Source organism: Dipteris shenzhenensis, chromosome 27 (assembly GCF_047967505.1).
Source record: "Dipteris shenzhenensis isolate YYH24624 ecotype China chromosome 27, Dip_SZ_1.0, whole genome shotgun sequence".
Lineage (NCBI taxonomy): Eukaryota > Viridiplantae > Streptophyta > Polypodiopsida > Gleicheniales > Dipteridaceae > Dipteris > Dipteris shenzhenensis.
The window spans coordinates 38,188,256-38,210,073 of NC_141622.1; positions in this window are offsets into that span (position 1 = coordinate 38,188,256).

Genomic DNA, 21,818 nt, shown 5'->3' on the forward strand with positions numbered 1-21,818 from the left:
CAAAGCACTATAATAAAGACTTACATTCTAAATAGAAACCACATACCATAGACACACTACACATCACTTGGGGGTGCTCATTGTACATGAAAGGTGGGTACTATGCATTAAAATTACTCTAATAGTACCTAGAGACATGTATTAAGTCCATGGACATTAAAGATGAAATAACATCATCTTGTATCCCTATACAACTAGTTCTCGAATCTCTACCACTTTCTCTATATCTACAAAATTTAAAAGTATATAGCTTCACAGAGCTATGTTAAGATAAAGCCTGGATTAATGCAAGCTAAATAAAAAAATCATAGAGGTTGTAGATTATCCGCCCCCAGATATTATCAACATCTTGGGGGTTCACTATAATTTAGAAAACTAGACTATCATGTACATTCAAGAGTACAGATAAAAAATCCCTTATGAATTTTGGGGGTTCACTATTTAGAAAACTAGACTATCATGTGCATTCAACGGGTATAGATAAAAAATCCCTTATTTATGAATTTTGGCTTCTTACAAATGGCGCCTTTTTTGTTTTTTTTTTGTTTATATTAAATCAGAAAAGTATCGTGTTGATGACATATTTATATATCTTCCTTGATAAGCCAAAAAGGGAGGATGGTCATATCATATGTTCTGAAGTAAGATTCAGAGAACTTTCAACTGTCAACTTAACCACATAGTAGATACGAATAACATTTTCAGACATCATCTTCTTCTTCCTTGGGAGCCATAGTGTCACCTGCATACTACTTTGAGGATTGTTATGCTTGGGATAGTAGGAGGGAGAAGGTGACCCTAGCTAGAGCAGACTTCTCATTGGTAGAAAGCATTTGGGCATGCGCTTGTTACAGTAGCAGAGGCAATGGGAGGATTAGGTGGTGTCATGATGGTATCAATAGTGCTCTTCATGGCAAGTGTATCAGCAGTCATCTTGACAAGGGGGGTAGATACAGTACATGAAATCAAAGGTCTTTCACTAATAATGGCCCCTTTTTCTATATAGACTGATGACTTTTCCCTAAATTCCATTTAAAATTCTCCTTATGTAATTATGTTTCCATAAATTTACATCAAGAAAGTGCATACAATTAATAATAGCTTATATCAAACTTAGGTGATGGGCATATAATTTTCATGTGTAGATCTTGGTCATTTTGGAGAAGATACTTCATTATCTCATGGTTTATGATAGAGACTCCCTCACTTAATTTTCCTCATTAAGTAACCAAGCCCATGAGAAAGGTAGATTTAGATTCAATACATTTATCATTAAAAAAGAAATCATTTAAGGTAGTCAATGTGACCTAAATTCCATGAGCTCGAGCTCTGCTTACTTCTACCTATTCAAACATTTTGGTCTTTGTAAGTAGCACCTAGAAGAACACAAAAGAATGAAATTCCAGTTCAATGGATCTATTATGGAGAAATGCATGGCTTTCCACTCTCTTTTAGCTAGGGTACATAGCACAAATAAGTGAAACAATACATTTTCTATATCTTCAATAGCTACACATTACCTCTTGCATCATGCATTACATTTATTGATTGTGAGACTTCCAGAGTTAGTCCATACATCTTTATGTAAAAAAGATATCATTTATGGAAGTCTATGTGAATTAATGTGATGAGCTTTGATTTCTATCCTTTTAAACATTTTTTCTTTATTATCATCACCTAGAAGAACCCAAAACGCTGGCATTCCAATTCAATGGCTCTATTATGTAGAAAGGAATGACTTTCAACCCTATTTTAGTGAGAGCAATAACCACAAATAAGTGAAACAATACATGTTCTATTGTTGTAGATTACCTCTTGCATAATTTGCATTAAATTTATTGATTTTGAGACTTCGCAAAACTCTTTTTATCACAACGTCAAACAAGGACACAATGATGGTGATTTTGGCATATATCTCAACTTTTCATAATGAAGAAACTTTTGTAAGGAAAAATTGGGCTCCTTAAGCGTTAGTCACTACTTGAGTCAAGGTTGGGATGAGATGCAAGGAGGAAAATGCACAATCATGGGGAATAAACATATTGAGTCCATATAATGGCCGGGCATGCTCTCAAGAACATGCTTGCTACTCCTAGCTAAACATAAATTACTTAGGCATGTAAACCATTTTTAGCACTACCCTTAAGATAGTGGTAACTGAAACGTTGGTTTGGAAAGGACATCCTCATGAACTTGACTTCTTCTTTTTTTGTTAGAAGTACAAATATGTTCTAGGAACAACTAGTGGAAGAATGAAAGATGATACTCACAAGTTAAATCTTTGCAAAGTTGCAATCAACCTCAACTCATTGTCAGCCTTTGGAGCTATAATATGTGCATGAATCCTGATATGCATGGCCTTTTTATTGACAAAGACCTCCCCCTAATGCTCTCCATCCATGAGGCAATTCGATGGTTTCCATCCCACACATATAACATCTCGCAAGACAAGAATTGCCATGCAAGAGTCTGTTGAAGCTCATGCTCAAACTCAACATGCCAATGCTTATCCCATGAAGCTCTTATATCATCATCCACCTCTTTCGTTGTCCCATCACACATCTCAATTGAAAGAATAAAGGACTGCTTTGTGGGGACATATCCCTCCATCTCAAATTCTCTCTGAAGAATGGAGAGGCCATTTCTAAGTTATCTCACATTAGGGTTGATAAATAATCTTCACAAAGGGATACGTGGAGGCACCATTCCTCTACTGATAGTTATGGACTCAAGAAAATCACTTCCAACATTACCATCCATTGATTCAAGGACAAATTCATCACCTTCTCCATCACCCTTAGCCTTTCCAGTGTCCTTGTACATAAGGATAGCTGTCATCTAGCTATTATTCATGGTCAGTGTACCAACCGCATCTATAGCTAACAAGTCGGTGACATAAATGCACAACGGTCACCCTAGCATATCATGAGTGGAGCTCGATATCTCAACACTCCGCCTCAAGCTCAATCCCAATTCCTGCACACCAAGCAGGTCTCTGAACTTGCGTGGCTTCTTTGCACCCAATGCCTTTGTGAATATGTCAGCTACCTAATCCTCTGTGCTAACATAAACTAGATCAATAAGACCTAGTAAAACCTTCTCCTGCACATAGTGATAATGCACCTCAATGTGCTTTGTTCTAGCATGATAGACTGGGTTATTTGCCAAGTATATACTGCTCATGTTGTCACAATAAATGACAACTGGCCCATCTGTAGACTGATACATATCATAAAGTAGCTTATGCAACCAAGCTACCTCACATGTAGCCATTGCTGCACCCCTTTACTCAGCCTCTATGCTCGACAAGGCAACTGTAGGCTGTTTCTTGCTGCTCCAAGTGACTGCAGCACTCCCAAACGATAACACATATCCACTGGTAGATCGTCTATCAGAAATACTACTAGCCCAATTAGCATCAGTGTATCCATGCAACTATATTTGAACCCCAGTCTCATAAAATAGTCCATACTACAATGTAGACTTCACATACCTGAGAATGCATCTAGCCGCATCCAAATACGGTTTCCTTGGAGCCTGCATAAAGTGACTTACCAATCCAACAGCATAGCTCAAATCTGGCCTGGTAATAGTCATATAGATCAAACTTCCTACTATACGCCTATACATAGTAGGGTCTTCCAGAAGCTCACCTGCATCTGCACTCAGCTTCACATTCTGCTCCAAAGGAACTGAAATAGGCTTACAGCCTATCATCCCATATTTGGAGAGCATGTCCAATCCATACTACCTCTGCAAGAGCCGTATCCCACTTGGTGATCTAATCACCTCAATGCCCAAGAAATAACAAAGCTCTCCCAAATCCTTCATCTCAAACTTCTGCTTCAATAGCATTTTCACATGAAGGATATCTTCATCACTATCACCCGTGATGATCAAATCATCGACATAAATGACACGTAGCATAATACCTTTCTCTGTTTTTCTCACATAAAGTGAGAAATCTGCCTTGGAAATCCAAAAGCCAATAGTGACAAGATACTGTCCTATCTTGTCAGACCATGCTCTAGGTGCTTGCTTCAAGCCATACAAGGTTTTCTTCAACCTGCAAACAAACTCAAGATGAATAGCATGAACATAACTTGGTGGCTACTCCATAAAGACCTCTTCTTGCAAATCACCATGCAAGAAGGCATTCTTTACATCCATCTGATGTAAAGACCATCCTTTTGATGCAACCATAGTAACAACTGCTCTTACAGTTGCCATCCTTGCAACCAGACTAAATGTTTCTTCCCTTGCCCCTAGAGGGGACCCCTCAAGGGCCATATCATCAATTGCATTTTTTAAGAGTTTATTTATTTATTTCTACATGTATCTCCATGCACCTACTGTGGTGGGTTGTTGGAGCTAATTTTGTCATTATTTCTGTCCTAAACCAAGAAAAATGTAGTCCTACTTTACTGGTATTCTAGTCCTTGTTGCAATATTAAATGAGGGAAAAATTATTCCAAGCATTGCAGTGACTGGAGACCCGACAGTACCATCCAGATAATCAACTACAACTCATCGAGTAAAAATTGAGAAAAAGAGATTACATTTACATCCAATAACAAGTTATATAAAAATCAACAACAATTCATACTGAGAGCAAAAATTGAATGAAAGATTTTACATTTATAAAAACTCGGCAATTGTTGAGAGCCTTAAAGGCCAAAACATTACATCTAGCGACCATAACCACTCAGCCATTATTGAGTGATTTACATAATAATTAACAACATTTTATACTGAGAGCCTCAAATTGAACAAAAGAGATTACATTTGTAAAAACTCAACAATTGTTGAGAGCCTTAGAGACCAAAAGATTACATCCAGTGAGACAAAAGATCGCTGAGAGCCTTAGAGGCCAAAAGATTACATCCAGCCACCATTGTTGAGTGATTATGAGCCTCATTGAGCTAGAGGATATTTGTACAACTTAGTATTGCCGCCAATACAACTTGGTGCATTCCAAGTTTTTGGGAGCTGATGGAAGAGACGATGGAGAGGCTGAAGACCGTGCACATTGCTAGAACTCAGATTACACCCCCCTATAAGATGAGAGTACTCTGCTTTGAAAATCTTGAGCGCTTCATCATCATCTAGGGGGAATCCATATAGCACATCCATATAGATGCCAAAGGTGTGCATGCCATCCAAGATGGTGAGATGCAGATGTGGGGGGAATCAACCAAGGGAGCGAAGAGATTCCACAAAAGCTAGCATTTCCAGTCCTAAAGAGTGCAACACAATCACCTTATACGAGAAGCAGACAACATTGGGATCACGTTGCATTGAGGGGTGGTAGTAGTAATAGGCATGGTGAAGATGAGTGGATGAGCAGTGGAGCCGATGAGTGATGATAGTTGGAGGAGGGAGCATGGAGAAAAGTAGATCAGGGACAAAAGAGAGCTAGAGGAGGGTGTGTGGAGAAAAGTAGTAGAGCTAGGGTAGATGAGAGCAATGTAGCAAAATGCCAATAGCCAATCCTTATATATTACAATGTTTGAGCCACCATGGTGACTGGAGGCTTGGAGTCCTGGTGTTCCATCCAAATAATCATGACTACTATCTTAATTCATCAAAATCTAAGGAGGGTTCCATTCAAATAATCATGACTACTATCTTAATTCATCAAAATTTGAGGAGAATTCTATCCAAATAATCATGACTACTATCTTATTTCATCAAAATCTGAGGAGGGTTCCATCCAAATAATCATGAGCCATTTTTAAGCAAAGTAGCCAAGCCTAGATCACTACGATGGCTGCTAATTAACTGCTAGCCCCGTGGAATCATAATTTGCTCTAAGGCTTTGTTTCTAACTTCTTCTTGTTCAGTCCAATCGATTGGCTTAATTGCATTCTTGGGAAATTCCCCCAAACCTTGAAGTGGTGGTTTTCCCTTTGACCTTGTCACTGCTATTACATCCACATCCTTCTGAGCTTCAGTTATCTCATCTTTCTCTTGCATATTGTACCCTCACATTCCACTTTAGGGAATGATTTACTTTGTTTGGCTGTATGGATTGTTGTGACAGTATGAATAGTCTCTTGATGCATAGCTTCCTTAGACTCTTCAATGCTCATTAGGAACACCATATAAACTCTACTGGTGGTTGTGTTGGGGGATTGGGTTTCCTATTGCATTGTACTACAAAATTGGAATACCAAGCTTTCCTCCCTATGTTTACACCATAATTCACATTGTGGACCTTTTCTATGACCATCCACATCACAATAATTACGAGCCTAATTCATGTTGAGTCTTTGTTGAACTACCCAATTCTGGTTGTTCTGCCTTCTTGGTGCAATATTATTGAACCTTTGTTGCATTTGTACTCCCACCCTAATCTATCTGACGTTTAGTCTTCACTATCCTTGTCCTCTGCATCGGAACTAGTTTTTGTGTTTGAATCTATCCTTGTCCTCTGCATTAGAACCAGCTTCCATGTTTGAATCTCTGTCAGAGTCATGGGCTTTTTTCTTCTTTCCTCTCTTTGATTTTTTTTTGGATCCAAATCGCCTCTCAGCTCTTTGGGCTGCTTCCACCAAGTTGTTGAAGTCACTTGCTCTTGCCAACTAGTCTTGTGCTACTATTGTAGTCTTCAATTCTTTGTTCAGTCCTTTGCAAAAGTAGTCACCAAGTTGCTCTTGAGAAGGCCTTTAAGGGCAACTAGCATCTAGTTCAGATTCCTAAACTTTTGTGCATAGTCCTCCACAATATGTCTTTTTGCTTCATATCTTGAAGCTTCTTAAGTGCTCCTTCTGAAGGTTTTTCTTTTTTGAATCTACTCAAGAATGAGTTCTTCAAGGCATCATAATCTACAAAATGAGCAAGACCATAGTGCATAAACCAACTCATTGCCTTACCTTCAAAGGTATCTACAAATTGTTATTTCTTCATTGCATCAGGTAGTGCCCCAAATCCACTACTAGTAGTCCAATGGGTCTCGAACTACCCAACGTGGTTGTTTGGGTCTAGTCCTCTCTTCCCATCAAATTTTGCTACTTTGACCAATGGTTTTTGCATTCTAATGGGTGGTGGAACAAGTGCTCTCCTCTTTGGTTGGGGTGGAAAGGGATTGAATTTTCATTATCTTTAAGTAGTATTTGTAAGCCTATAGGTAAATGTGTGCCGATTGTAGTTTGTATGAAAGTTTCAATCGGTGTTGGAGTACTCAACACTCCATGCTCATTTGTTGTATCTTGGATTTTTGAGTCGTGAACTAAATTTGTTGATGAAATTTCTCCACTCAGTATGTAGTTAGGATCCTCAAAGATTCTATCACCATCTAGACCTGTCTGACTTTTAGCTTCAGCTCTTGCTCTATTTCTTGCTAAGTACAGTGAGCCAACTCGGTTTGGTGATGGTGGGTACTAAGTTGCTTTTGACATTTGTTGGGAGTGCCTCCATGAAATATATTTACTGTGTTGGAATGTTCTTCACTTGAGTCTGCGACATAGAAGCCAATGCTAGTTGCATAGCATAGTCGGCTTGCAGAAGTAGAAGATTTGTGAGTGTTGTTATCATCTTTGTCCATCAATCTTTGGTGAAATTTCTTTCTTGATCTTCTTGAGAGATTCTTTACTATTGTTAAGAAAGCTTACAATTAGCACCTCTTTGTGACACCACAATTACTGTAAACACCATGGAAAAGAAGAAAGACCAAACAGCCATGCAAAAATTCCCACAAAAGAAAGACATCATTGATGCAAAGCCGATTGCAATTGCACTATCAAATAAGGAAGAATCAAATGAATAGGCAATTATGTCCCCAACCAAGAAGCAGATAATCCAAGTGAGCTTCAAAGAATTTCGAGTCTCACTAGACCTCAGTCAACATAACCAGTGGCTTAAAAAGGTAGGATTACCTGGCTATGCTAGCTTTCAATGGAACATTTGGAAATCTCACCTAGATGCGATGCAACAATATGAGCATCTTCAAAGGACAGGTGGCATGATCGGCCTAGGACTAATGGTCAATCTAGTAGTCGATTCCCATGTCTTCAATCTCCCACTATGATAGAAGAGGAGATCTTGTATGAAAAAGATGTTGAGGCTGACAGGAACAGAGAGTTCAGACCTATAGAGACAACAAAAAATAATTCTTCATCAATAAGATGCAAGATCATTATCAAATACAACAACTTTAATGGTATTTGGAGAAGATCCAACTCCTAGTGAAGACAAACACCATGAGTAGAGAAAGCTATTCTATCCTCAGAGTTGCGAGGTAGCAAAATTTCATGGGCAAATCTGCTGCACTCAAGGCTGATGAGTGAAGTGACAAAGAAAGACTTGAGAAACACCAACAAACACTCAAAAGTAGCACCTTTCATCTTTGCATTGTATGATTTTGCTAAAAATTCTACTGCTAGATTTCAAGAGATGCCTATGCAATAGAGGGAGGAGAAAACAAAGGCTAAGCATAATAAGCAGGAAGAAAAAGCAAAGTGGAAGGAAGTTGAAGCAATGAAGGCATCCAAGTATAGCACTTAGGAGGCCAACATCTTAATTTGTGGTAAGTGCTTAGTAGAAAGTCTATGGGATACTCCCATAGGAGGAGACAGAACTATTGGCAAGCACATGTGACTCCAAGAAAGCAAAGAAGACAAAGTTAATCCCTAAAAAGATGCCTGCCAGTAAACTTAAAAAAATAGTTCAAAGCACTTGATGATGATCTTGAGATAGTCATGATGACACCACAAAATAGATCTATAGAGTATTAACAGTCTCCACCATGGGCAGCTTCAACTACTAGTATATTTGGTAATGTATCTATCATGGAAGTTGACTATGCCATGGGTATTTTGAAATCATTTCATGAGCAATAGGGCAATGAAAACCAACAGTTGACTAAGAAGATTCAGACTTACAGAAAAGAGAACGATTCCTTCAAGCACAAGCTAGACATGCAGTAGCAACAACAAAAGGAATCGGCAGACTACCAGCAAAAATTTACAAAGGTGCGGGAGGAGTATTAGTAGTACAAAGAGTTAGAAGAGCAAGATATGGCAAAATTTCTTGCTTAAGTGAGAGTTCAGAAAGAATGAATGCTCGCAGTAATAACTAAATGGCTAGAGGAAATGAAGACTAAATTCTTCTTGCAACAGAAGCAGACAATACAAACATGCGAATTGAGAATACAACCCTCAAGGAGATAATCAAAGCATAAGGAGTAGAACAGTCATTAAAGTACATGAGTGAGGAAGTTGACGGTACTTTCATGTCATCCACTAAAATTGATGAGTTGAAAATGCAATTAATTGAGACTTTGCAAAGGTCTTTGGGCCAATTTGAAAAGCCGATTATAGATAATTGCAAAGAGACCCTATGAGGCCTTTGCATTGGCCACTTATGCATATGAAATCATGGCCCAACAAATGGATAAGATGAAGCCTAATTGAACAAAGCCCCTAGCCATGAACAATTCATTGAGCAATCTCATTTGTTAATTGATTCCAAAATAGAGTTTTTCAACTCTAATGTGCAGATTTTGGCTAAGGTAGTAGTGGGAGAAGAAACTACTCAAGAAGACCATGTGTCTACAAAGCCTATCATTGATGTTGATGCTGAAGAAAAAATGGTGGATGATGAGCAGACTGTTACAAACCCTGAGGTTGAATCACAGTCACTAGAAGACTAGCCAATCGATGAAGGTGTTTCTGTATGGGAGGAGGCCACCTTGCTGAGCATGAGAGAAAACAAGTGTGCCCACACAACCAGCTTGTAGTATAGCAAGGAGTACTTTCAGTGAAAGGGTTTGTGTCTACATCTTTTTGTTCCAAAATGTCTATCCACTGGGAGTGCGAGGTATTGAGGGTGTGTAGTCTCAACAGTGACTCATGTGTCATGAGGATCTTGAAGGAATGATGATGGAGCCTTGAATCCAAGCTACTCCTTGTGAGATTAATGCAAAGCACAAGCCATTCGCAAGTGTCACTCAAGAGGATCCCAGATTGTTGCAATGTGTATCCATGAGAGAAAGAGGGAAGAGGGGAAGGGAGAAGAGAGGGAGAAGGGGAGGAGAAGAGGAGAATGAATGGGCATGAAGAAGAGAATGAATGGGAAGAGAAGGAAACAAGAGAACACCCAAAAACACTCTTGGAAGATAAGAGGGAGCTTGTATTCAAAACTTGTGTATCCAACAATCAAGACCAAAGTCAACCATTTGGCCTTTTATACATATCACCTTTTGAAGCCCTGAGGGCCATCCCTTTCAGCTTGGAGGCTGTCAAGAGTGTAGACCCATGGAAGTATAGACACACGAAAGAGAGCTAGAGGAGGATGCATGGAGCAAAGTAGTAGAGTACGTGCAGATGAGAGCAACGTAGCAAAATGCCAAATGCCAAATGCCAATCCTTATATATTACAAAGTTTGAGCCACCGTGGTGACTGGAGGCCTAGTGTTCCATCCAAATAATCATGACTACTACCTTAGTTCATCAAAATTTGAGGAGGGTTCCATCCAAATAATCATGAGCCATTTTTAAGAAAAGTAGCCAAGTGCAGACCACTACGATGGCTAGTAATTAACTACCAGCCCGATGGAATCTATTTACAAAGAGAAGAATCTATTAGAGTTACAATGTTGCAAGGGTAGATTGAAGCACTATAGAAAGAGTTGTATCATGCACAAATGTGCAAATATCTTTTCATTTATGAAGTGTTGAGGTATCCTATCATAGAGGTTGAGGAGACATAGGTTACATTTTTCGGTTCACCTCATATTGTTGCAAGCACATTAGAAGGGGGGTTATATAGATGCTGAGAAATTTGCAGTAGAAGCTTTGATTCAACATGCTAGCCAAAGTGCTGATGTTCTTGATGAACCATCGAGGAGTGGAGTTTTTAATATTTACTGAGCAATGTTGGATATAATTGTAGATCATATTTGTGAGTTGATTTTTGTGCTACCTGAAGTTATGAGTACATCGGATCCATCTTCTAAATCTGATACGGATCCTTCATCTCTGTTGAGCATAGAAAATATTCCATCCTTTCCAAAGTTTCTTGATTCTAGTTCCATTCTTGAGCATGAGAAATTGTCTTCCTAGATTCTACTTGCTTCATCAACACCTCTGGATAATATTTCCAAGCCAGTAACACAGGCTAGAAGAGCTAAAGATACAAACCCTTGAGCATAGAATATACAACTCTTGTGTCTTTAAAACACAGTATTTAGCCAATATTACTTTCCATCCTTTGGTTCTATTTTTTTTAAAACTTTTGTACTTAGTAGCTACATGCGAATATCTATTGGCTTTTGAACTTTCTTTTGGGAACTAGTATATAGCTATGTATGGGAGTAGTTTTAATCTTGGTAATGCACCAAGCTCTTCACTCTACTAACCACATGGTCTTGGATTGATGTGATGTTTTAATCATGAAGAGAGTCTACTAATTACCAGTAGATTGATCTTAAAATTACATTGGTGGGTTCAGGTCAAGGAATTATCCACCAAGAGTGCAAGTGATAATCATATAAATATTTAGAGTAGAAGCTAGTGTTAATCCATCCTTAATAGTCATTAGTAGTAAACTTAATTGTTCCAGATATGAAAAGACACCACAATTGTCAGGTGTACCTATTCAAGTCTCAATCTACTTATGGATCATGCACTATATAATTTTTTGATCATACAGGAAAGAGATATCTATCTGCAGTTCCGTATGTTTCTTGTAACTTTGATAGTGTGCTATTTCGCATGATCAAAACACATTTGGAAGTTTCCAAGAGGAAGTGATTATACTAGGAATGTCTCATAGGGCTCTCCCTCTTTGCTTTACATGGACTAAAAGAGAGCTTATATGATATGAGAGTCTCCTAGGGCTCTCCATAATTTATTATATGAGAGTTTTTTAAATAAAAAAAATCATATGATCCAAGTCTCCTAGGGACAACATATGCTTAATCCAAAACATCACCTATCTGTAGGATCAATCTCGTAGGGCTCTCCCTCTTTGTTTTACATGGATTAAAAGAGAGTACTTATTCTCATAGGTCTCTCCCTCTTTGTTTTACATGGATTGAAAGAGAGTTTATATTATATCAGAGTCTTCTAAGGCTCTCCCTAGGTTATGATATGAGAGTTCTTTTAATAAAGAAAGCATGTGATCCAAGTCTTCTAAAAGCTTAATTTACCAAAATTCATAAGATACAAAAGAGGAAGCTAGTTGGCATGTTTCTGAGAGGAAGTGGTTGCTTTGGGAATGCCTCGTAGGGCTCTCCCTCTTTGTTTTACATGGACTAAAGAAATCATGTGATCCAAAAGCTTAATCCGAAATTCAGAAGACTAATGCTAGTGGGCATGATCAAAACATATAGAGAAGATATTAAATCAAACACCACATCGAGAGATTTAACGTTGCAAAGGAGCAGCTTGGATTGAACATAGAGGTTTTATTGAACACCACATCAAAGGTGTGAGGAGTAGCCTGGATTGAACGTAGAGGTGGGGAGGGGGACGTTTGGCTTAACCAAAGCATTTGGAAGAGGGAAAGGAAGGTGTTTGGGCTGTGAATGGTGGTGTTGCTATTGTTTAAGTTGTGAAGGCAGTGGACGGGATGATGATGAGAGCATCAAGAGAGCCACTACTAAGGGAAGAGGGGTTGAGGAAAGGAAATTGAGTAGCATTTGGAGGGATGGAAGAGGGTGTTGTTGCTTGCCTTCTCATCATTGGATTTACCACCTCCCTCCAAGCTATAGCTACTAGGAGTTAAGCATTAGATAGGCAAGCCAAAGAGGCAGCATGACAGCTCCCAAGGCTTGTGGATGCAAGTATTGCTGGATCTACTAAACTTCTTGGAACACGATCAAAGTGGCATCCATAATCACAAAGTATTTGGCATTGGATTTATTGACCATGGTCTAATCCAAGTCAAATGGGAACAAAGCATGGTAAAACTTACATCCTACCTGAGATGATGGTGTAACGAATTGAGAGTAGCTAGGGAGGGTTGAAGATAAACATAGCTGAAAGGGATGAAGTGATGAACACAAAATGCAATTAATTATCTCATTTAGAAAGAGAAGCCTCTAAATAAGCTCAATACAAAGGTAGATGACATCACACATGAGCTCAAGAGAGCATCTCGTGATCCATAAATCACTCCTAGATTATCTCCATCATACCTACCAAATGAGTGGAGCTCAATCCACTCCAAACACACATCTAACAGTGCTTATGGGCACCTAATTGTGCCTCTAGCACACACACATAGAACCTAAGTTGTGCCTGGGGCATACACCTTGAGATATCCCAACAAACCCCCCATCAAGGGAATGCGTCAGACTATGTCAAGGATACAGCTAGCACAAGGTGTCACATGCCATCTCATGGTGGTCATGGATCTATCAATGGCTAGGATCTCAAGCTAGCAAGGGTTCCCATGGGTGTAAGGTAAACAAAAGGGATACAAAAGACCCTCCAATGGTTATTTTCCCTGCATGTACATGCACACAATGTCTACAGGAAGTACCATGGAGCAAAAAACACATACACATGGCCTACATCATATGGTGACCAGAGGTGTTTACAAAACACAATAGTTTATTTCATTCATTTCGGAGGACTATCCAAGCTGAGTACCTTGACTCAACATAAAAAAGAGAGATCTGGAGCATATATGGAGATGATTCAAAAAGCATAATCTTCATAGGAGGCCTCATCTTGTGGAGGCACATCAACTGAAAGTAAATTGGCAGTTTCTAGTTTTACTTCCTTTTTGGAAACATGATCTGAGCAAGGCAACATAACGTGATTTTTGGTGCAGCTCAGAGATGATAAGTTAATGTTGGGCACAACAACAAAATGGGTTTTCTTACTTAGGTGGTCGAACACAACCATGACCAATAAAAGAAGATGAAACTTCCAAATCATTAGAGAGTAGTAGTGGCTAGCATCCCTCATCTGCTCCTTTTAGCTCAGATTCACAAAAGTAGTCGCATGTGAAACATATGTGGTTGCTCAGAAAGAGCCAAAAATGAACTACAGTAGCTGGTTGCTGAAAGCTAGATGACAAGCCGCTCACCACCATAGAAGCAGTGTAGAATGTGGACAGATCAATGTACAATATCAACACAAAAGTTTGAAGCAGGCCCAAATAGTCTGCATCACGAGCGCTTTGAAACTAAGAGAGAGGTTGCATTGATTCGAGAGAAGACGCAAAAGGGTGAAAAACTGTCGTAAGCTAGAAATGCTCATAGATAGCAGCATCACTCAGCATAATCAACCTTGCAAAAATCTATCGACATACTCCAGAGTACAGATGCATGAAAAATCCTGAAGATAGACGACTCTAACACAAAAGAACATTGTGACAAAAATGAGGATTCCAATGTGCTTTAATGAATAAGACAGCATGCTCGAGTAGAGTCAATAGTACTTCTGTTGATCAAAGTTGCTTGTACATAAAATCGCAATAAACTGCTATGTTGCTTCGCCAATTTCAGTTGAAGATCAAACCCATGATGACTAATTTGAGATTATCAAAAATAGCAACATGACAACAACTATGCACCCCCTTATTGAGTCAAATCATCTTGACTCAGCTTTCAACACCTTCCTACTGTAGGACTCCAATCAATACCTTCAAATCCACGGTGTTCTCTTCAGCAAATACTCATAGGCTGTTCAAGCACGGAACCTTGCTCTGATACCAAATGTAATGAATTGAGAGTAGCTATGGAGGGTTGAAGATAAACATAGCTGAAAGGGATGAAGTGATGAACACGAAATGCAATTAATTATCTCATTCAGAAAGAGAAGCCTCTAAATAGGCTCAATACAAAGGTAGATGACATCACACATGAGCTTAAGAGAGCATCTCATGATCCATAAATCACTCCTAGATTATCTCCATCATTCCTACCAAATGAGTCGAGCTCAATCCACTCCAAACACACATCTAACAGTGCTTATGGGCACCTAACTGTGCCTCTAGCACACACACATAGAACCTAAGGTGTGCCTGGGGCATACATCTTGAGATATCCCAACAGATGGTTAGATTTCAAATAGGAGAGGCAATTCCACAAACAAGGAGGGGAGTAAAAATTACATGCTACTTGAGATGATGGTTAGATTTTAGATAGGAGAGGCAATTCCACAAACATGGAGGGGAGTTGGGCAGCAAAGGTAGGGTGTTGAAGCCACAGACGAAGTGACGGATGAGAGAAGATGGAAGAATTCACAAGTGCAGGAAGGCTAGAAGGTGAAGTTTGGCATTTAATGTGGGTAAGGGAGAACAAGAATCTGGAGAGAAAAGCAAGGAACAGTTTGGGTAGGGGGAATGGTAAACAATCGGGTTGAGAATTCATTGTTGATTTGAAGGAGGAGCAATTGCCCAACCTACAAGGCGTATGGAGGGTGTATGGATTCATTCTAAAAAGGGGTTTTGCAAGGAGCTAGATTTCCAGCATTGGGGATCACGTTGAGAAGCAAGCAGGTAGATGGATGATGATGATGATGAGGCCATAGCTTCCCTTGGGTGAAAGATTTACTTCTTTGGTTGCTTCTCTTTTTCGCATATCGTTTCTTACTACCTTGCATTGCTAAATGGACCTCACTACATGGGAACAACGTCTACTTCAAAGAAGTCCCCTAGGTACATATGCTACTAACTCTCAACTAAAAAGCATGGCAAAATGATTTGAGGTCATCATTGCCTCCGTTGTCTAATACGATAAACTTGAAGCAATAAGGGGGATATTCCAAGGCCAAAGCACAAAGGATAGTTTCTTGGGGCACTTGAGTGGACTGGTAGTGGAAGGGGGATTCTTTTATCATAAAAAAGAAGGTTTGTAGAGGAGGCAATTGATCCAAAGCTATTGTAGCTTACTTTGAAGGCCTTAGAGATCAATGCTTTATTTGGCTTTATATTGGTTGTACGAGAATAGAGTGAGTCATCCGTCCATGAAGGAGGTTGTTGAGAAGCTAGACCATGTATCACATTAGAAGCTACAAGAGAACTACAACGTCTCAAAGAATAGCCACATGCATCTATTAGTAGGCCTTTGAAGTAGTGGTTGATGGGCATGGCATTATAGAGTGAGCCGTCTATCCATGAAGGAGGTTGTTGAGAAGCTAGAGCATGTATCACATTGGAAGCTTCAAGAGAACTCCAACATCTCAAAGAATAGCCGCATGCATCTATTGGTAGGCCTCTGAAGCAGTGGTTGATGGGCATGTCATGATGTAAATTTTGCATGTTGTCTAATTAGTTTCCAAGTGAGGCTTGAACTGCATAAAGCTTTTGAGGTGCCTTGCATATATGATAATGCCAGTGGCACTCCAGACATGCACTAAGCCCTCCTAAGTGGGATTATGTTTAGGCACTAATTGTCTCTCTTATACAATGCTTTTGAATGATTCTATTGTGTAACAACCTAGCTAGAATTGCACTTTGATTTTGGTTGTGGTGAAAGGACTCTACCCTTGCTATGTAAAAGGACTTGACCCTTGATTTGACTTGCATATTACAATAGTTTCATGTAATTATCATTCAAAATCATGCTCTTACTTTCTCCATGCATGAGCATATGCAATGTCCCAAGGATTTTATGTCATTGGTGGACATCATAGAGAATACAATAACAAATTTGGGATGGGTGACAATGGATATATTTGAAGTATGGTAGATTTTGACAAATATAGGATGATTAGCCAATGGAGATGGGATTGAGAATCTTTATAGGCCTCTATTTTTCAATAGGTCTTACATGTGTCATAACTCCTATTAAAGAAACTAAAATCTTTCTTAGTTTTCCATAGACTCTTATGGCTATTTTTTCCCAACTACCTTGCAGCATGATCTACAAACATAAATTACAAATAAATCTCTAATGTTGAGGGTCGTGCCATGAGGACAATATTCTTTCAAAGGATGCAAGCACTCGAGAAACATTCAGGTCAAGAGAGTCGAATCAAGATGACATCAAAAATGTTCCTTAAAAAGAACTAAGAATGCATGCATGCCACATCTTTATATTTATATAAAGGTATATACATACATAGATACATACTTGTCAACCAAAAGGATTGGAGAAAATAATTTTGTATGATATAAAAGAGCATATGCAAGTAAGGAAATGAGGACCATGCCCTTCTTCAAGAAAATGAGGATCATGTGCTAGCCTAAGAGGTTTGGTTGTTCCTCATGGAGTCCATGAGACCTTTAGAAAAGGGATGAATCGGCATGGTATGCTACCAGAGGTACAATTTTTTGGAGTGAGTACAATATGCAAATCATCATATTCATTTGGTAAGATGGAAACAGACATATCAATGGGGGCATGTCTGGGTAGATTCCATGACCTTTTTGAGACAATTCATTGAACACAATGCAAAGGTGATGGCAGTTTGAGCGAACAAATCTAGGATGAGGGGGTGATAAGAGGAGGTGAGGGTTTAAAGAAGAAACCATAATGAGAGTGGAGGGTGAGGTGGAACAAAGTTAAGGGGGCTAAGGGAGCATCCATGGCTGGGGGAGGAGGAGGTGAGTGAAAGTGAGGGGAGCGAAGAGACTAGCCCATGAGGAGAGGGTGGTGAGCAGAGGTGAGGGGCTAAGAAAGTAGCTCTACCACGAGGAGAGGGAAGGGAGAGGTGGAGCAAAGGTGATGGGGAATGGATAAAAGATTGGGTTTCAAGAGAGTAGCCACACAAGTAGGGGTGATGAGAGGTTGAGGGAGCTAACATGATAAGAGATGTTGGTGAGGAGAATGTTAGATATCAATGCTCCACTCTCGAGTAACTACGTGGGAACCAGCTAACTCTACTTGTAAGCCCCCCCATATGAGGAGAAGGCATTTGAGTAGCTTGATTATCCGATAGGTCCTGGTTTAACACCAGATGGGGGCCATGTGTGGCCTGATGGCTGGACGGCTTCAGATAGAGTGTGTACACTACCAACTAGGCTACATGCAAGTGTGGGAAGGCATCCCATGATTGACCGCACTGAGGGTAGATGCAGCATTTTCTGGGGCACAACCCACTCTCGGGTTGTAGGGCCTGTTTGGAGCCCTAGATGATCTCGGATGGCTCTGGGCCAAACGGAGACCATAGGTTAGTTGCTCTATTCTACGCCATGGTTCTAACATGTGGTTGGTGGCCTCGACCTCCAGTTGGCTATTTTGGTCGACTGGGTCGGTCTCCCAATCGGGTCTAACCAACTACAACTAGTGGCTATATAAGAGCAAGCCCATGAAGCCCATTATCATCATTGGTTACAGTAACCCTGATTCCTTAGCATCTAGCCTTTGTCCTCTACTATTTCCAGCATGCCATCGAAGCTTCTCACACAGGAGTGCATGGCTAGGAGGCAGAGCCATCTATTGTATCAATTTTATAGTAATCAAATTTTTGATTCTCCATACTATCTGCTTTTCTCTCTTGTATACGAGATCTTGTTATTTGTTGAGCACAGATGTCGTATTGTTTTCTTACATGGTATCAGAGCTTGGGCTCTAGCAAGAATATTTGGTAGTGTGTTTCTGTTTGCAAGTAGATTGTGAGAGATGGCCCAGCTTGCAAGACTACGAATCCCACCGTTCGGCAAAAGCGAAAAGTTGGACGGCACTAACTACCCACTCTAGAAGTTCAAGATGAAGACCATCCTAAGTGCATACGAGCTTTGGGATACTGCTACTAGGGTGGACGTGAAGCCAGTTGTGAGACCGAATCTAGCCAATGCAAGACAACAGATAGTACCAACTGTGGATTAAATTCTTGCATGGACAAGAAGAAATGCAAATGCACTGTGTTCAATTGTCTGCAGCGTAAGTAATTCTATCATGGCATTAATTCAACATGTCACCTCAGTGGAGGAGGCATGGACGGTCTTGAAAAATGAGTACGAGACCACAAATCAGATGCGGATTCAGAATTTGGAGACTCAACTCGCAAGCGAGAAACTGTCTGAGTCTGAAATGGCAGAGAAGTTCATCACCAAGGTGAAGAATCTACGCGATCAGATGACTGCGATTGGCATCACCATCACCAGTGAGAATCTAGCAGGAAGGTGCATACGGATTCTCCCACCAAAGTACGACAGTCTTGTTACGACATTGAATACACAGAACAAAACATCCGCCCCTCAACTAATTTGAGGATTTCAGTGCAATGCTTCTGGAGGAGGAGATGCATCAAAAGACGAGGGCTGGAGAAGATTCGGCTTTCTCGACCTGATCAAAGAAAGGTAGGGGTAAGGACTCTGGTAACCTATCTTCTTCTGATGATAAAAAGAGAAAGACGAAGATCAAGTGCTTCTATTGCAACAAGGTAGGGCACAAGCAGAATGAGTGCTAGAAGAAGATTGTTAGAAGAACGGAGTAAAGAGAGAGTCCAGCAATAGCGCGCAGGCAATACCAGTAGAGCTGTTCATAGCAATTGAGGAGATTTGCACTGAGGCAGTTCATGTACCTGCGAATGAACCTTGGATTATTGACAGTGGTGCATCACACCACAACATCCAGTAGGAAACGACATCCTGGTAGTAGTCGACAACAATGCAAAATGTCTAGCAAAAGGAAAAGGTACAATTACTCTCAAGTTAGATGGAGTTGTAAAACAGTTATCTGATTTTCTTTATGTGCCAAATATCAAGAGGAACTTGTTGTCCATTTCTGCGATCATGGATCGGGACCTCAAAGTTCACTTCGATAAGAATGGCACACAAATTCTAGTTCTTCAAGGGAAGGTCATTGGTAAAGGTGCATGGTGCAACAACATCTATGAACTCTCAGCTTTTAGTGCTCAAGCCAATGTGAGCAACACTAAGCTGTGGCATGAGAGATTTGGTCATCTAAACCTTAGTTCTTTAAAGGAGATGCATAAAAGTGGAATGATTGCAAACCTACTAGAAATTATAGATTTGCCCGATGTATGTGAACCTTGCATGATGGGCAAGTAGCATCGGCAACCCTTTCCTAAAGAGACCAGTAGGGCAAAGGCTCCTCTAGAGCTTGTTCATACGGACCTCTGTGGAAAGATGGAGACAGAAGATTTGGGTGGTTCCTACTACTTCATGATGCTGATCGACGACTACAGTAGAAGGATATGGATATAGTTCCTGAAGACTAAAGACTAAAGATGAGGCTTTTAGTAAGTTCAAAGAATGGCATGTAATGGTCGACAAAGAAATGGGAAGGAAGGTGAAGAAGTTGAGATCATACAAAGGTGGGGAGTTCACATCAAGTGAATTCAAAAGTTACTGCAAAAGTCACAGGATCAAGAGGCAAAAGCCCTGTTACATACACCACAGTAAAATGGAGTATAGAGCACAAGATGCACGTCATCTACAAAATGGGCAGGAGTATGATGAAAGGGAAAGATTTGCCAAAGTCTTTCTGGGCTGAAGCATGTAACACAACAGTTTACATTCTGAATCATAGCTACATGAAAGCTGTGAATGGGATGACTCCACTACGTGCCTTTTCTGGTAAGAAACCTTCAGCTACACATTTCAGAGTTTTTGGATGTGACTGTTTTGTGCATGTCCCTGATTCTAATAGGACCAAATGGGAACCAAAGAGTCAGAATTGTATTTTCTTGGGCTACAATGAAGAGGCAAAGGGTTACCGTCTCTATAATCCTATTACCAAGAAGGTAATAGTAAGTTGCGATGTGGTCTTCTCAGAACAACCGCATCAATTGGAGGAGGATGGTTCCTTCCCAGACAACTAGGACTAGGATATCCATCCAGTACAACCACCAACAGTAGACTGAACTCCCCCAATGGGAGAATTCAAGATAAAGAAGAGAAAGAAGAGCCTATAGAACCACAACGACAACGACCATTCTCAAAGTGGGTAAAGCAGCTTTTGGACAACAGAGAACCTCCAGCCATTGAGGAGGAACCATCTGAACACCGCCAGTCCAAGAGATTAGAGGAGCAAAGAAGGGCGTAAGAACAATTGGTCAACTACGCTTTGATGATAGAGGTGATCTGTGCTAAAGAACCCAAGTGTCTTGAAGAAGCACAGGGTGATTATAAGTGGATGGAGGCTATGCATTCAAAGTATGGCTCCATAATGAAGAACAACACTTGGGACCTTGTGGATCGACCACCTAAATGCAAGGTAATTGGCAGCAAGTGGGTGTACAAGACCAAGTACAAGTTTGACGGCACACTGGATAAGTACAAGGCTCGGCTCATGGCAAAAGGATTTGCACAGGTACATGGTTTTGATTATCAGGATACTTTTGCTCCCACAGCTTGACTAACCACAATTTGCAGTGTTTTGGCTTTAGCATCACAGGAAAGTTGGCCTATGTTTCTGATGGATGTAAAATCCGCCTTTCTAAATGGAGATCTCAAGGAGGAGGTATATGTGGAACAACCACCAGGTTTTGTGATCCCCAGTTCATGATCCCTGGTTTAGAAGGTAAAGTCTATAAAATAAAGAAGGCACTTTATGGGCTGAAACAGGCCCCATGAGTGTGGTACCAGTAGATTTATGCCTACTTTTTGCAAACTGGGTCCAGGAGGAGCCCATCTGATGCAAATTTGTATATCTATAGAGAACTAGGCACGTGTATGATCGTGGTTCTTTATGTGGACGACCTTGTCATAACAGGGAGCCATGAAGAGAAGATCTCGCAGAAAAAGCAGTTGCTAGGAAGAGAGTTTGAAATGACCAGACCTCGGACTGATGCATTTCTTTTGGGGGATTGAAGTTTGGCAAGAGCCAAAACAAATCTTCATCTCATAGCTAAAGTATGCTGGAGAGATACTGAAGGCATTTGGCATGGTTGAGTGCAAGATAGTTGGCACCCCTATGGAGGTTGATGTGAAGCTCTCAAATGAGGATT